This window comes from Microcaecilia unicolor, chromosome 1 (assembly GCF_901765095.1).
Source record: "Microcaecilia unicolor chromosome 1, aMicUni1.1, whole genome shotgun sequence".
Lineage (NCBI taxonomy): Eukaryota > Metazoa > Chordata > Amphibia > Gymnophiona > Siphonopidae > Microcaecilia > Microcaecilia unicolor.
In genome coordinates, this window is record NC_044031.1 from 259,665,908 (window position 1) to 259,684,562 (window position 18,655).

The window sequence follows — 18,655 nt, forward strand, 5'->3', positions numbered from 1 at the left end:
GACTTCAATACCACTTAATTTTGAGCTCACCAAACAGGCTCTTCAGCAATCCTTTCTCTCTAGTGTGCTATTCCTTGATGGTGTTCCTTTTCTTTTCTTTTCTTTTGATTGTACAGCACTGTGATCAATCCTGTTGCAACAGCAGTGTATCAAGTTTGGAATAAACTATAAATGTTATGGAAGACATCATTAATATCTATATAATTTTTCTTTTTTTCATATTCTTAGCACATTTGAGATATATAATCTGAAATTATTTTCATAAGAGAGTTCACAATAATGGCCTAATTCTGTATCTGGAGCTCAAAACTGCACACACAAATATAGGTGTGTAACCAATTTGCATGTGCAATTTAATTAATGAGCTAATTAATGCCGATAATTGGGCACTGCTAAGTAAGGTCTCAGGCCAAAAATGGACATATGCTGGTTTTCAGTTTGCCGCATGTCTATTTTCCAGCCCATTAAAATATCCCTTTTTTCCAGATGCGGTACAATAAGGGTCTGGCACACGCCAAAAACACACGCCCACACTGCTGCATGTCAGTATTTGTCACACCTTTGTAAAAGGTCCCCTAAATTTGTGGATCAAGACTCTTAGGGCCCTGTTTACTAAGGTGCGCAAGCGTTTTTATCATTTGCTAAATTTTAGCATGCGCTAATGCTAGTACACCCATATGTTCCTATGGATGTCTCTAAACAAAGAGGAAGTGGGTAAAAAACCAGGAATCCCAGAGACTGGATTTCAGTAAAGATGAATCAAAGTTTATTAAACAATATATTGACTCGACACAATGCTGTGTTTCAGCCCAATGGCCTACATCAGGAGTCTGCAAATAAAAACATTAAAATAAGAATGATAACATGAAAATAAATAAATAACAAAACACTCATATGTTAAAATAAATACTGTGATACTCGTGTGATTCATCTTTACTGAAATCCAGACTCTGGGATTCCTGGTTTTTTACCCACTTCCTCTTTGTTTAGTAACTGTCCGTGGGACTTCTTTGAGTTTCCACTTTTGTGGATTCTCCTATGGAAGTCTCTAGCATTAGCATGAGCTAAAAACACTAGCGCACCTACAGCACGGTTAGTAAACAGGGCCCATAGATAGCTAATTTGGAAAAGCATTTGGATAAGGCTGTATCACAACTGATTACCTGGCAGGCAGCTTCAGCAGCTATGGTCAAAGATAGTCTAACTTTCCAACTCCAAACTGAGGCTCTTGAGAATTTATCAAGGGCCTGGAATTTGAAATTGCTTAATTTTCCCTGTGCTCATTTCTTAGCACCACTAGAGATGTTTAAGATTTATATGAAGGAGGTTTTGCTGTTTGTTGCTGTTAATAATTGATATTATTTATCTAGGTTTTGCAGAATAAGGAAGAGGGAGCATGTGGTACTTTGAAGTCACTAGATAGTTTGGATATATCCAGATTTCTCGAATCCTCAGAAGAACCTATAATGAAGAGGGCTATGTTGTTCTTATCTTTTAAATTAGAAGAACATACGAAGTTAATTAAAGGCTTATTTTGCTATGAAAAAACTTCCTTTTTATGGGCAAGCTGTTATGATTTTCTCAGATGTTGCCAGGCTAACTCAGTTGAGATGTAAGGCCTTCCTTCAGTTAAGACCGAGAGTCTTGAGTCTGGGGGCATCTTTTTTCTTGAAACTTCTTTGTACGTGCTTGATAACATTTGGAAATAATTCATATAATTTTATGGACCCTACACATTTGGAAACTTGTTTTTAGAGGAGAAAGTAAATAATTCTTAAGTATTGTTACTATTGATAAGTTAGCAGGTAAATAGGGCTTATGCAATTTTGCTTCTCACTATGACCTGTATATGACTAGTATTTTTATTTAGGGCCTCTTTTACCAATTCCTGCGCAGCAATGTTGACGAAGCCCATTCAAAGTGAATGGACTTTGTTGGCATTACCTTGCTGGGAAACATTAGCTCTGTTTAGTAAATGGGCCCCTTAGTTTGTAATGTTGAGTAGCTCACTGGTTTCTCAGTAAAGTGGACTGATATGCTATTTGTTGTTTCCTGTTTACCTATTTTGATATCTGATTGATGCATATATCAATTTATGTTTGATGAATGTAATTGAAAAAGTTCTAATTTAAAAAAAATCTAATAATCTGGATACTGACACTGATTATTAGTCAACTTCCAGGAGCTGCTTAAGACCTGGATATACAGTGCTGGCACCCAGATATGGGCCTGAATACCAGGTGTAATTTAATCCACAGCAGTCAGCATTAAAAAAAAAAATGCTATCTGCTAAGAGCTGAATATTGCTCAGTAATCGATAAATCTTTTGAAGTTTATTGAGAGGTAAGCATTAACTCAAAGCACAAATATACCTAATAATAAGGCACTTTATATTAATGTGTCTGCAGCCTACCTCCTCCTCAAGAGTTGTTTTTTAGGTAACTGTGACCTCACATGGCTGCTTGTGTCTGAATAAGGTTTTAAAGCAAATTAAGTGCTTACAACATTGTATTGGGAGCTCCTTGGCAATATTCCTTGCATAGTCTCTTTCTAATATTCAGCATTGCCAGGCTCCAGCATCTAGTCTAGGTTACTCCTTCCCCTTTATTTTTTGTTCTGTTGGTTAGGGCTCCTCCTCCTGTGAGGCATGGCGAGTACTGGCTGTTGCCCAAGGAACAGCCTGACTTCTCCCTTCTTCAGCTGCATCTCTGTCTATCTGCCTGGAATCTCCTCCCCAGAGTACACTGAGCCCAGCCTTACTTTTCATTGCCAGGGCTTCTTCTTGTAGTAACAAGTACCCTGCTCTTGTGACAGGAACCTCTTCCATTTTCCTCTTGTAGCTTCTTCCCCTGCTTCCTAGATAAGAGGTTTAATGGATCTCTGGGGAATTGTAGGCATTTCCTCTTTGTGTCCTTATTGGAGCAATAACCATTCTGAATGGAATGATGGATCCCAACCTACTAGAGTCCTAGGATTCCGCACTGTTCTCCTCTCTCTCAGCCTTTAAGGGATTTACTTTTGCTCCTCCTCATCAGTTCAGAAGGGCTGAGATTTCCCCACTCCACATTGCCTTGAAATCAACATGTGCTTTGTAAGCTAAGGGGAAGTATCCTTTCTCTTTATCTCTCTCTCCTCCCCATCTGGATGTCTCTCTTTAGGCCAAGGGTCTATTGGATATCTGAAATCCCTTCCATCAGTGGCTTGCTGACCCGGGTTTTCTTTCTTCCCTAGCCTCTTATCCCATCCTGAAGGTTACTTAGGCTAATCCAGTAAGAGAGGGCAGCAGCAACATGGGAACAGTGCCCAAATTATTAAAATATTTACATGTGAATTTTAATTATTGGAAGTTTTTTTTAATTCATGTATTCTTCCCTCTATTATATGAACTATAGAAAGCTCATGAATTCCCTTTTCTTTAAATTGATGGTTTCTTGACAAAATATTGTGAACTTCAGCTTTCTTTTGTTGTTTTGCCTATGTACATCTCTTTAAACATTGCAATAAAAATATATACATGTGGATAAAATGAATGCCATGAATACAGCAACTTTCATATAGAAGTGATGAATTTACAACTTTTTAAAAATTTGTGCATGATGTTTTATATTACAAGTCTTTTTACTACCTCCCCAAATTAGTATTCACCAACCACCCGCAATTTAGAAAGATAAAAGACTAGGAAGGCCACGCCTATGAGAAAAGCAATTCTTTAATTACTTACCAAGAGAAAGTTACAATTACAAATGCTAGTTTCTCATGTGGAGAGAAGGGGACACAAACATGTGGTCTGCCACTGCCTCTCTAATGTAATGCTCTGGTTCAATTGTTTATATACCTTTTGTGTTAAGCAATGTTTCACATTACTTCAACACTTATCTTCCTCAGAGATCATTCTGTTCTCTGTTCTCACCATCTATTTTCCCTTAAGTTGCTAAATCACATTCTTCTGTCCATTCATAATTGCACCTTTCCCATGCCAGCTTGCCCATAAGGGTATCATAATAGATCATAAATTTCTGAGTTTACATAGGCTTATGTTCTTTAATAAATGACAGGCTTCTCAATCTCTGATAGATTCCAGAGTCATACCAGCTTGTCAGCCTCTGCCCTTTTTGACCTGTGCTGGGGTGCTGACCTGTGCTCATAATTCTACAATGACTCTGAACTGGTAGAAAACCTGATGGAGATATTGTTTTCCCACAGATGGCTATGCCCTTTGTGAAATCTGAAATATACATATAGGGCCTGATATTTAAAGCTACTTAAAGGGGCAGAAGAGGCTCCTGGTTGTTTAAATTGTCTGTCTGGGGCTAGCCAGGTATATTCAGCAGCACTTAGGATAATGCAACGGAAAATGTCCGGTTAGCACCCAAGCCAAAACTAGCTATTTTGAGAGGGCCAGGGGTGGAGTTAGAGCTTATATGGTTAAGTGCCAATATTCATCACTTAATCAGCTAAAATAGTGCACATCAAGATAGGAATGTTCTATCTTTATGTGGCTCACCATTGTCAGTTAAATACTGAATATTGCACTTAACCAACTATGTTTATGTCACTCCCGTATACCTGGAAATTAAATGCCGGAGCCTGGACATGGCCTGGCATTGAATTTCTGGGGATAATGCCTGTGGCAGTCAACAAAACATTGATTGTCACTGGCAGAATATCAGACCCATAGATTTTTGACCTGCTCAAGCTCTGCCAAAACCACACTCCATACCATGCCCTTTGAGTCCTTTGCTTGATGTGCTCCACATGTAAATAGTGGCTTTCTAAATCACTATTTACAAATGTATGCAATCTACATGTATAAAGGCTGCTATTAACATATGCTTGTAAAACAGAGGCAATAGTATAATTGGATTTTCAGAAGGTATTTGATATAATCCCTCATGAATGACTCCTTAGGAAATTAAAGAATTATGGTATAGGTGGCAATGCATTTTGTTGATTGAAACCTAGTTAAAAAAAAAAACAGGAAACAGTAAGTAGGACCATATCCACACAATTCTTCACTGTACAATGACAAACTGTTTTCTAAGAAACATTTGGCCACTTTTATTTTGCTTTCAATTTGCAGATAGCACACACACAGGCACTCACACAACTGTGGGTGCTTGTTAATTGGGCCTGCATACCCAGGCAGCCTTCAGACTGCACAACAGGGTAAAAATTCAAACTTCCTATGGTATGCATCTTCTGTCATTTTTGGAAGAAATTTGCTGCAGGCTGTGACATTTGGACTGTGCCTTTGCTGTTTCACTTGCAATCTCTTTCTACAGTAACTTTTGTAGTGATGAAGGCCCCTTTTGTCTTTAAGAGAAACAGCTAAAGACATCTGTTCCTTATGCCCTTGCTCATATTCTTGGCATTTTTCATGTGCCACTGAAGAGTGTTCTTGCCCCTTCCAGTTACAACATTTCTTCTTTATTCCTGGATTGTAATCACAGCTTGACTTTCTTCCTTTACTCTTTGTGTGCTCTATTTATTCTTTTCATTGAACTTTATTTCCTATAGTAGTGTTATTTATAAATTAGCCCTCCCTCTTAGTCAGGATTATCTCAGCAGAATTCAAGGTGAGGGTTCACTTTCAGAGGCTGCAGCTCATCAGTAAGAGAAGATGCGGCTGCAGCAGGGTCAGCGCCGGCAGTGGGCAGGAAAGACTGGGGATCTTTCCTGCCCCGAAGACTCCACTAGACCACCAGGGTGGCTTCAGCCAGGCATGTGCTGGGACCCTGCAGCTCAGGGGAGGACAGGCAAACAGGGAGCGGGAGGAGAGGCAAATAGGGAGCAGGAGGGAGCCCTACATTCAGTGGTGTGCTGGAGACAGCAGCTCGGCTGCATTTAACAACCATCTCACAAAATGTTTAAAAACTTAACTGGCTCTTGCAAGCCGGCTCCAGCACACCACTGTATGTAATGCTATGATTATTGTATATAATCTTATCTTAGACGGTTGAGGCTCATTTTATTTAATAATATGTGTTTTCTGATGACTCAAAATTCAATGCCAAAAAAAAAATGCAGTAAGCTTGATTCTATAAAGGGCATCAACCTCTATAGAATCACACTTAAGAGCCGACTCCCACACCTAACTTTTGTCACCAGATTTATGCCTGCTGAAAACCTGGTGTAAATGCTGGTGCCCAAGTTGAGCACACTGATGCCATATTCTATAATTCCGTGCAAAAGCTTTTAGAACGCCTTTTACACACCCATGGTCACTGGCCACACCCTTTTTGAGTTATTCTCTAGTAGATTCAGGTCCCCAGCCTTAAAGGATAGCATGCAGCCAGATGCATGTGCAAATATTCAACAATGTAATTAACATCAATAATTGGTGTTAGCACCTAATTATTTTTGTTAATTGGCTTGTTAATTTGCACACACATCTTGGGCACATGCACAAATTTGGACATACAATTCTGGGTGTCATATATAGAATCCGGGGGATAGTGAGTACCCTGTTATAGAATTACCCGGGGAACACCAGTTGTACATTGATTCATAGTAGGTATCCCCCCCCCCCCCCCCAACACACACACAAACTTCTGTGACTTTTATATGAGACTGTTTTTGGGGGTGTATTACATCTTCTCGGTGTGCTATATGCATCTTTTTTATAAGACAATTTTCTAAATTAGACATTCTTTCTGGAATCAAAATTGTTCTGCATTTTCTTTTGTATGATTGCAACAGCTTCAGAAATAGTCATCCTGCCCTTTACTTCCACTGCTAATTATTTTCTTTGCCAAAGGGCCATTTTAGTAGAGAAAGAATGCTTTGCACTACCTGTGAAAAGCAGCCTCAAGCTTCTGAGTCAAACCATTTTACCATGCATGATGCTCAGTGTCATAACGATGACAACAATGATGCCATGTCAATCAATAACACAGTATTAAGAATGGAATCTGTGATGAAGCCCTATGACTGAGGCTTCCTGATAAGAAGCATGATGACCTATTGCAGCATGAGTTTGTAACACCACTTCTCCAGTTCTTTGCGATAAAAGTCTTTTTTCAAATGGAGCCCCACTTGCTTTCTTTTCAGAGCACAACAAGAAGCAAACTACATCCCTAATTACTCCTATGTGCAAATCACTTTTAAGTATCGTATTTTTTGGACTATAAGAAGCACCGGACCATAAGACGCACCTAGGTTTTAGAGGAGGAAAATAGTAAAAAAAATTTTTGAAGCAAAAAGTGTGGCAGAGATCTGCTGGAGGACCACAGGTTGTGCAACACTCTTGTATGGGGACAGCAGTTTTGCATAACCTGGAATTTGTCCTCCCCTCCCCTCCATGTCCAGCAATTCTCCTCCCCTCCCCATGTCCAGCGATTTGTTCAAACCCCTGCTCACCTCCCCGCCCGCCTGCCTGTCCGCCCTCAGCTCCCCAACTTTCCGTTCGTGCAATCGTACTCCCTGCCTTGAAATCTTTAATTTACATACCCGAAGTCACGGCTAACCAGCAGTAAGTAAAAGCAGCAGGCAGGCAGGCTCGCCTCCTCGTCGCTTCCCTTCCCTCTCAGCACGGGTGCACGAACGGAAGGGAGCGGGCAGGTGAGCCGGACCTCACAAAAAAAGCACTGGGCAGAGTTGAGGCATGCTGCGTGGGGCCCCTTTGAGTATGAGGCCTTATGTGGTTGCAACACGCGCCTTGGCCTAAGATTGGCCCTGGCCGCCCCCCACCCCCCACAGTGAACAGGTACGCTACATTTGGACTATAAGACATACCCACATTTTCCTCCCAAATTTGGGGGGAAAAAGTGCATCTTATAGTCCAAAAAAATATGGTAAGTGCACTCTTTCTGTGCACATGCTTTTCATATATATATATATATATATATATATATATATATATATATATATATATATATATATATATATATATATATATATAGTTTATTAGAATTTGCTTTACCGCTAGTACTGACTAGCAGTATTCAGCAGTTTACAATACAATAAAGTAACTTAGAAAAGGAAAAGAACTACAAAAATTAACAGGAGAGCAATAGCTCAAAACACACGAAGGAGTAAAGAATTTTATAAAATTCTTTTCTGCATGTAAAGACAGGATGGTTGCAGAGGCGTAGCCAGGTTTTGATCTCAGGGGGAGCAGACTTTTATAAAATAGGCGCCGGTTGGTGTCAGCTAGACAGCAGTATCTGTGTTGGTACTCAAGGACTGTGGCGGGCACTGCAGTGGCGTAGCCAGACCTGAGATTTTGGGTGGGCCCAGAGCTAATATGGGTGGGCACGCACTGTCTATATAAGTTTGAGTAGCGTCTCTTGGGATCCTACAAAATAATGCCTAAGAATTCACTTGATGATGGATTTCTAAGTAGTCTGCCCAACAGCTGCCCTGCATCAGTATAACCACATACATACTTAATGGAAAAATTGATATTTTTAAATATAATTACATTATCCCACAATCTCTCCACTGCTATACACAAACTTGTGCAAAAACACACTCATATCCTTACTAAACCATAACAGCACTAATTCCAAGGACAGGACGAGCTACAATCTTATGCTTGAAAAGGCAGAACTGTAATTACACTAGGCTCTAAAACACCAATACACTATCTCGTGAAAAAAAAAAAAAGCAAAACAAAAAGGGCTGCAAATACTACATGCTAGCAGAATACTGCACCTTGATCACACATGAAAAACACATGACACAACAGACATGACACAAGGAACTAGAAATCAAAAAATATGAAGGCAAAATACTGAACTGGAAAGTTAACTCAAGAAGTCAGACTCAGCATGCAGCAATACCAGAAAAATTGAAACTTACATGCAAAATATCACAGATTCACATTTCCAAAAGCTGACATATTCCAATTAATAAATTCTGAATAAAATACTTTTTTCTACCTTTGTGGTCTGATCATTTAGTTTTTCTATTTGCTTTGGTCCCAGTGTCTTCTGTTTTATGCAGTGTCTTCTTTCCATCTGATATTTTTTCTCTCACTATGAGGCATATTTTCAAAGCACTTAGCCTTCCAAAGTTCCATAGAAACCTATGGAACTTTGGAAGGCTAAGTGCTTTGAAAATATGCCTCCATGTCCACCATCCTCCTGTGTCCTATCTACCATCTGTAGCCCTGTCCCTATCCTTCCTCGAGTTTCAGTATCTGCCCTCAACGTGTTCCAAACCAGCCCTTAAACTCAGCAGTTTTCCCTCCATCCATATCCAGCATTTCTCCTTACTCCCCTCCATCCATGTGCTTCTACTTCCTCTGTCTTCCCTCCCCTCCATCCTTGTCCAACATTTTTCCTTCTCTTCCCTGCCTTCCACTCCATCCATGTCCAGCATTTCTCCTCTCTTCCCTCCCCTCCATCCATGCGCATCTCCTCCCTGACTTCTCTCCCTTCCCTCCATCCATCCAGCAACTCTCCATTCTCCCCTGCTCTCTCCTCCATCCACCCATATCCAGCAAATGTCCTCTGTCCACTGCATTCATCCATCCATGTTCAGCAATTCTCCTCTCTCCTCTGCCCTCCCCTCCATCCATCCATACCCAGCAAATTTCCTCTCTCCCCTTTCCCCTCCATCCATCCATGTCCAGCAATTCTCCTCCTTCCCCTGCCCTCCGCTCCGTCCAGCAATTCTCCTCTCTCCTCTGCCCTCCCCTCCATCCATCCATCTCCAGCCAATTTCCTCTCTCCCCTTTTCCCTCCATCTAGCCATGTCCAGCAATTCTCCTCCTTCCCCTGCCCTCCGCTCCATCCAGCAACTCTCCATTCTCCCCTGCCCTCTCCTCCATCCATCCATCTCCAGCCAATTTCCTCTCTCCCCTTTTCCCTCCATCTAGCCATGTCCAGCAATTCTCTTCCTTCCCCTTCCCCTGCCCTCCGCTCCGTCCAGCAACTCTCCATTCTCCCCTGCCCTCTCCTCAATCCATCCATCTCCAGCCAATTTCCTCTCTCCCCTTTTCCCTCCACCTAGCCATGTCCAACAATTCTCCTCCTTCCCCTTCCCCTGCCCTCCGCTCTGTCCAGCAACTCTCCATTCTCCCCTGCCCTCTCCTCCATCCATCCATCTCCAGCCAATTTCCTCTCTCCCTTTTTCCCTCCATCTAGCCATGTCCAGCAATTCTCCTCCTTCCCCTTCCCTCTGCTCCATCCAGCAACCCTCCATTCTCCCCTGCCTTCTCCTCCATCCATCTCCAGCAAATGTCCTCTCTCCCTTGCCCCCTCCATCAATCCCTGTTGTCCGGCAATTCTCCTCTCTCCCCTGCCCATCCTGTTTATTTCAATCCCCTTCCCCATTCTATCTGGCATCTCCCCTGCCCCCCCCCCTCAAAAGAACGACAACGTGGATGCAGCAGCTCACAGGTTTGCTTGCCCTGTGTTTTGAGCGAACGGCGATGGCTGCGCGGAGGAGTGGAAACCAAATCGCTTCTTTCTGGCTGGCTCACTTCCACTCCCGAAGTTGCAGCGTAAAAGCAGCAAGCAGCGAGCCAGTCTCGACTCCGTCCTTCGCTTCCTGCCCTCTCTCTGTGCCGTCCCGCCTTCCTCTGATGTCATTTCCTTTCAGCCCCGCTGAGAGGGCAGGAAGCGAAGGACGCGGAGTCGAGACTGGCTCGCTGCTTGCTACTTTTACGCCCGCTGGCTGCTGCGGGCAAAAAAACGAAGTCATCGTCGTCATGGTAGGTGAGGGTCCCAAAAGACTGGGCGGGCCCAGGCCGAGATTGGGTGGGCCTGGGCCCACCCAGGCCCACCCGTAGCTACGCCCCTGGAGCACTGATTAACACAGGCTATCTCTGTTGCGTCCTGCCTACAAGGAAACAGTAAGTTACATCAGGAGGCAGGACGCAGAAGAGGTCCCTGGACTGGCCAGAGCAGGCAACCTGTCTTCTTAACTACAAAGTAAAAATATTCAAATCGTGACCATCACCTCAGGAATAGCACACACATTCCTTCCACTGCTAGACACCTTGTTTAAATCAGATGGGCTTTTGTGTAGTGACTCTACAGGATGTGGAGACCACTAATCTTCAGGATTTTTATTTTGGTTGACAAGGACCACCAAAGGTGGCCCTTGCCCCAGAGTGACTGAGCCCACTTTCAAATAGGGCTAGACACTTTGCCATTCAGGTTTTCAGGCTATCCACAATGAATCTGCATGAAAAAGATTTGCATGTAATGGAGGCAGTATATGCAAATCAATTTCATGCATATTTAATGTGGATATCCTGAAAACCTGACTGGCAAAGGGGTACTCCAGGACCAACTTGGGAAACGCTGCCCTAGAACACAAAACTTACCACCCCATAACAGCCCTAACCCACCTATGAAAAGACAATGCAATATATATTACACTGGGTTCTCGGGTACCAATATACCTACTATTGGGAAACTGGAACAAGCTGCACTGTTACACATTCCTACACAGACACTACATGCTAGCAGAATTCTTCACCTCAGTCACACATGCAGAACATGAACAAACCCTCACCTATATAACATGAGTAGCCATACTGGGTCAGACCAAAGGTCCATCAAGCCCAGTATCCAGCTTCCAACAGTGGCCAACCCAGGTCACAAGCACAAGCAGAAACCCAAACTGTGACAACATTCCATCCTACCAATCTAATACAGAATAGGGAGCCACAAAAAGCAAAACCCAACAACAACAAAAGTTGAAAGAGAGACCCCCTCCTCTCTGCCCAAGAAAACCAGACTCTATAAACAGTGGAATACTGGTAAAAAGAAACAGAAAAGCATTTTCTCCTGTACTTTGCAAAATAAACATAGAAAAATATACATTTTACAAAGCAGGTACATCTCAGTCATTACAAAGTATTAAATAAAAATAATGTTTTTTCTACCTTTGTTGTTTGGGAATTTGGCTGGTTCCAGTCTTTTTTTCCATGTTCCATGAGTCAGCCTGGAAAATTCTTTTCCAGGCTGGCCTTTCCATTTTTTCTCTCTCCACTTGCCTTCTTCCTTTCCTTCTCTACATCTGTTTGGTACTGATCTGTGTTACCATCTTTCCCCTTTTCCAAAATTACCTCTTTGTCCCCCATCTCATCCCTTTTTCACGTCCCTATCTCCTCCTCCCCTTTCCAATAGTGCCCCTTTATGTCCCTATCCAATCTCAGTTTTCCCTTTCCAGTGAAGCCGTCAGCGCCATACTCTCAAAACAAAGCAAGCAAACCTATGAGCTGCTGCATCCATGTTGTCACTCTTTATTGTTGGTAGTATTTGTATTTAATCTCACTTATAGTTTCAAACATGCCAATTTGTGCAGTATACAGATGTACACAGAAAAAGTATAATAACGGAACGGAATATAGGTAGAGTAGTAATTTGTTGTAAATCGTAATCAGTGTGTCATTTGGAGGGGCTAGTTATAGAGGCACTCTAGCACGTGTTATATTCGTGCAGAGATTTTTTTTTCTCCTGGTAAAGGCCACTAAAACAGAATATGTAAAGGCACTACATCCATGGGCAGACTTTGATCTGGATATTCAGTGTTAGGTTTAATCTGGGTGCCAGCACTAAATATCCATCTTAGGTCTTGTCTGACTGTTGGAAGTTATCTGATTGCCTGCCAATATTCAGACCAGCACCTGGATAAAGCTAAGACAGCCTTTATGCTGTCCTAATTTTATTTGGGTAGTTACCCAATTAGTGGACTGAAAATGGTCACTAACCAGGTAACTTCTGGCTCTGCCCCGACTCAGCCTCAAACTACCATGGCATCAACCAGATAGTGCTATGGTGGTCTCGACAGATTTTCAGTGGAACTATGCAGTTGTTTGCCATTGAAAATGCTAGATCACCTGACCATCAGAAGATAACTGGGTAGGATCCTCTCCTACCTGATTATCTCCCACTAAATGTTGGTTCTTATGAGGGTAATTCTACAAGGAGTCATTTATGCACCTAAGTAGCTTCTTACAAAATACTGAGAAACAGAAAAGTGCATGCTATGATTTCATATTTTGCTGCTGTGAGTGCGCAAGGGTGGAGTCTGGGTGAAGTACACAGATACAAGCATAAATTATAGAACTGTAGTATTTATTTATTTATTTGTAATGCTTATACTCTGTGCTTTCCCCATAGGCGGTCGGTGGCCCAGCTGTTTGGGGAGGCTAAAGGGGGTGGGGTTAGGGGCGGGCCGGGGTGGGGTTAGGGGCGCTCCGGAGGGGGGAGGATGCGCAGTGCTGCACCCAGGGGGGGGGGGGGGGTGCACAGCAGCGACCCGCCCTGGGGGTCAGCTGCTCTCGCTACGGCACTAGATCACAGTCTGTCATCACAAACAATATAGGAAAAACCAAAAGCATTAGGGGCTTATAGCCCATTTAGTTATGTTTAAACAAAAGAGATGTGCATGAAACAAAATATTTATTTTTTTTTATTTTGACTTATTTTAAAACCTTCAGGCTTCAGAGTCAGTCAGCATCTCTGCCTAATAGTTGAGGTCACACAGTCTGTCTTCATCATCACAAACAATATAGGAAAAAACTCAAAAGCATTAGGGGCTTGCTTGGCTTATATAGCCCAAGCATTTAGTTATGTTTAAACAAAGAGATCTAACTTACAAAAATAACAAAATATTTTTTTATTTTTTTTATTTCTTTTGTTTTAAAACCTGCTTCAGAGTCAGTCAGCAGCACGACCTTACCTCTGTCTCCTGAAATCCAAGGTACGGTCGTCGTCGGTGCAAATTTCTAGAAGGAAGTGGGAGGGATTGGGAACATCAGACTCTCAGTCTCCTTCTTCTTGCCTTCCCCGTGCGTTCCCGCCTATGCGGATCAGTACACACACCACGGGACGGGAGCGAGCGCCCGAAGAAGGCTGACTGGCTGCTGTGGCGTGACTCGTGAGCTGAGGGCGAGAGCCCAGCCGAGGCGGGCGAGGGGCAAAGAAAGAAGAAGCAAGCAAGCAATAAGCACTGCAGGCACACAGGACGGTGAGAAACCGAGCGGGCCGGGCGGGCAGAACTCAACTGCCTGGGGCTCGGGGGCCAGGCTGAATGTGGGATGGCCTGGCGTGTCGGCTCAGCGTCATGGTCGGGCGCGTCGGTCCGAAAAAGTCTTCTTGAAATCTTGATCCTCCTGCGGCTGGGCCGAGCAGCGAGCCCCGTGGGTGGAACTGGGGGCTGCTGATGTGGCGTGTTGTGTCGGTGTCGTCATCACAACCTCACCTGTCAATCATAATCTGACGGTCCTCCGTCTGGGGAGGCTTAGCCTCCCCAAGCCTCTTATACCGGGCGCCTATGGCTTTCCCACTCACTAGCAGGTTCAGTGCGGCTTATGTAGTATGTCAGGTTAATAAAGTAACATAGAGTGGATGCAGCTGTAATATAGTAAGTAATGAGGTGGTCGTTTAGATGTGGATAGATAAGATGGGCAGGAAGAAGGATGGTAAAGGTGGGGGAATGGGAGGAGGGGGTATATTGGGATTAGCGTGTTGTTAAGTATGGTAGAATGTATAGGGAGGGTAGGAAGAGGGATGTGTTAGGGTTAAATAGGGAGCATATTCCAGGTTCAGTCTTCATAGTCTGATCTGGGTAGTGTAGATGAACTCATAGTCTAAGTCAGGTCATTTGTGTGGAGGCTTGCTTGAAGAGGTAAGTTTTTACATAACAAACATTTAGGTGCAGGAATTTTGATCATGCCTTCCTGTAGGTGCATTTTCAACCATTTGCGCTACAGTTCCATAAAGAACAGTAGGAGTTAACTTTTCCTTATAGACTAGGCTTAAAATAGGGGCCATAACCAGTACCTATAGTAGGTGCTCTGTTGCACAATTATTGTTCACATTGTCTTGGTGTCTAGCATAAATGGTAGGGATAGTGAGCCTAAAATATTTTGTTTCATTTCATTTCCCATGTTGTTTGTAGCATTGTTTGTTTTGGTTTGGTTTAGTAGGTCTTCATTTCTGTTTCAGGGGTAATGTCATTAAGAGTTGGCACACACTTTCAGAAAATGTATATGCACTCTTTCCTGATGGTTTGCACATGTGTGATGGCTCCCGCATGTGTGACTGTGCATCACATACTATTATTAACATTGTTTCAGGGGCCAGTTTCACTGGCTCAGCCTTCACAATGGCAAAATGTGTTTTGATTTCTCTACTGTGCTGTTCTCTGCATGGCCATTGGCACCACCACGGTTTTAAATGTGAGAACAGCTACTTCCTCTTCTTGCATTTAAACCTGAACTGGTGCCAGTGGACAATCGTGGAAGAGAGCACAGCAGTGCTTGCAGAGCGACGTGCTCTCGTCTCTGTAAATGAGCAGGTAGATCTGCTGCAGGAGGAGAGGGGAGGAATGCCGATATAGAGTGAGTTACAGTAATCAAGCTTGCTAATGATGAAAGACTGAATAAGAATGTTTAGTGCTGGTGAATCAATAAGAGAGTGGATTGAATGGATTTCCCTAAGAATATAGAAACAATTCTTAATTATGTTAGCGATTTGATGCTGAAAGGAAAGTGATTCATTTAGAATAGCACCTAGAATTTTGGTATTTGGTAGTTGGGAAATGAGGGCAGAGCCAAGAAGGATAAGCTGAAAGAGAGTGGCATTGGGAGAATTTGAAAAAAGGATGCATCTCGACTTTTCTGGATTGAGTACCAATTTAAGTTGTAGCCAATTGGTTATCTGTGTCAGGTTGTGATTAATATTCTGGATCATTTGGATGTCCGTCAAATCTATAGCATGTAGTTACTGAATATTGTCTGCATAAACATAGGTTGTAAAGCTTAAGGAGTGAGCAAGTGTAAGTAGTTGTGCTAAGAAAATGTTAAAACAGCATGGGAGATAAGATTGATCCTTTTTGGACTCCAAAGGTTAGTGATAATGGTGTTGATGCGCTGTTTTGGTAATGGACTATATATATATATATATATATTGCATTTGTATCCCACATTTTTCCACCTATTTGCAGACTCAATGTGGCTTACAATAATACATCATGACAAGCGCCAATCAAGATTAGATAAACAATTGGTTACATAAAGAACAAGTGTAACAAAATGGATATAATCAATTCAATAAAACATACAGATTATCAAGTAATTAGTGATGTGTTGGAATTCTTATTATTGATTATTATGGTAAATCTTGTTAAAAAGGAAAGTCTTTAAAGATTTTCGAAAGTTGATAAGGTCGTGAATATTTTTCAGATCCAGTGGTAATCAGACAGGTATAATCTAAACCAGTTGAGGGCTGAGTCTCAAATTCCTATCTGGTGGAGTCTGTCCAGAAGTAAATCACGAATGAACAAATCAAAAGGTTGTGACATTAGTATAACTGGGTTATTTTGGTCCAGCTGATGATGTATGTATGCGGTAATACAAAGTTAAGTTGTCTCAGTGCTATGGTGTGGCCTGAATCCAGTTTTATTAGGGTGGAGCACAGGAAATCTTGAAGTTGAGAGTGAATAAATGTCTCTGCAATTTTTGAGATATGGCGACCAGAATTGAACAAAATACTCAAGGTGAGGTTGCACCATGCAGCTATATGGAAGCATTATAATATTCTTGGTCTTATTTTGCATCCCTTTCCTAATAATTCCTAGCATCCTGTTTGATTTTTTGGTTGCCACTGCACAGTGGGCACAACATTTCAGCATAGTGTCTAGATCTTTTCCTTGAGTGCTCACTCCTAAGGTGCACCCCAGTGTCAGGATACTATGATTCAGATTATTCTTCCCAATGTGCATCACTTTGCATTTGTCCACATTAAATTTCATCTGCCATTTGGATGCCCAGTCTTCCAGTTTCCTAAAGTCTTCTTGCAATTTTTTATAATCCGCATGTGTTTTGAAAACTTTGAATAATTTTGTGTCATCTGCCAATTTAATCACCTCACTCATTGTTCTGATTTTCAGATAATTTATAAATATGTTAAATAGCATCGGTCCCAGCTGGTTTTCTGTTAGTATTGACTGGGCAGGATCAATCTGAATTAATATGCCTTGTTTAGTTTTATAATAGGTGTATTGATGTTTTAATGCTCACTGTAACATTTATGGTGCTGCCTTTTCCTAGGTAGGCCTTTGTTGTGTGACTCATGGAAGTTACTGCTATTAGGGTACGGTTGAATCTGTAGGTCTTGAGACGTGCTTTTTCTTTGTAAGAAAAAAGGTACCGGTACTCTTACATCGCCAACCTTAAGGGCAGGGTCACTATTTTTGGCTCTGCCCCTACAGTAGCCATACCCCTACAGAAGTCACACTGATGCAGATGAGAAGTCTACCAAGGTGGACGAACATCAAAATCCCATGGAAAGAACAGATATCAGGGGATGTGGGAAGTGGACCAATGACTCAAGAGACTGGAACAACAGACTCAAATTTGAAAACCTTTATTGTAGACTCAACACAGATCTGTGTTTTGGCCACAGACCTGCCTCAAGAGTATTTGCAGTATATGTGGTCAGAAGAAATGCCACAGGAAAACCAATGGTGATGGTCTTGAAAAAGACCTTAAAGCGAACAAGAAAGAACGCTGAAATGTTGTTGAACTGCAATACGTGTTTCAGTATTCTTTCTTGTTCACTCTAAGGTCTTTTTCAAGACCATCACCATTGGTTTCCCTGTGGCATTTCTTCAGACCACATTTACTACAGAGACTCCTGAGGCAGGCCTGTGGCCAAAACACAGATCTACGCTGAGTCTACAATAAAGGCTTTCAAATTTGAGTCTGTTGTTTCAGTCTCTTGAGTCATTGGTCCACTTCCCACATCCCCTGATATCTGTTCTTTCCATGGGATTTTGATGTTCGACCACCTTGGTAGACTTCTCATCTGCATCAGTTGGGTGTAAACATTTACACCAATCTTTGGCAGGCATAAATACTCTTGCCCAAAGTTAGATGTGAAATGCACGCTAAGCTAGTATTCTTTAAAGATCTTAGAATGGATCATCCTGGCACCTAACTTTTAGGGGGTGCCATTTATTGATTTCCCCCATAATATATATTATCTGTATTAGCTGTACCTAATGTATGGTAACTCAACAATAAACTAAATGCTAGCAGAGATGACCATTTGGCAACCTATCAAAAAAAAATGTTAGGTAAATTATTTTATAGTTCCCTGTAACCTCGGGATTGCTGCTATTGTGCAGTTGAACATCACTGTTTATATGACCAACAGGAAGATGATGCACTGGGGAGCTAGGGCTGACTGAAAGCCAAGAGTTAAAGTACCTGCATTTATTGTCAGAATATTACAAATACTGTTCTGTTTAATATACTGTATTTTGTTGTGTATTATTTTCAGGTTTTTGGTGTATAAATTGTGTATAATTGCATCAGAAACAGAGGTACTGGGGGAGATAACTGGTAGACAGTGAAAAGGTCCTTCCCTGTTGTGTACAAAAGTACCCCTACTGCTTCCCTTCCTCCTTTTTTTGAGTGGTGCTCATACAGGGGAAGCAGTGTTTCCTCTAAGCTGCACTAAATATCCAGTGGCAGAGTAAAATTCAGAGTAGTTATAAACATATAGTTAAACTACAGGCAAACAAGTAGGAAAAGCATGCAGAGCATAGTTTATGGAATACTTGTCAACTTCCCTGTGAGTGTTTGTTTGTGTGTGTGTATGTGTGTATGTGTGTGTGTGTGTGCATGCATGTGCATGTCTGTTTCTATTTGTAAGAAGTGCTCACAGCATAATGTAATGAAAAA

The 18,655-nt window shown here is 42.0% G+C and overlaps 1 protein-coding gene and 1 pseudogene across 4 annotated transcripts in view; both read left to right on the forward strand.

The window, feature by feature from the left end:
- LOC115460074 overlaps positions 1-6,934 on the forward strand; it is a 51,660-nt pseudogene extending 44,726 nt beyond the window's left edge.
- Positions 1-18,655, forward strand: part of RBMS3 (RNA binding motif single stranded interacting protein 3) — a 1,285,867-nt gene that overhangs the window by 1,004,430 nt on the left and 262,782 nt on the right. The gene's annotated exons all lie outside the window — the stretch shown is intronic.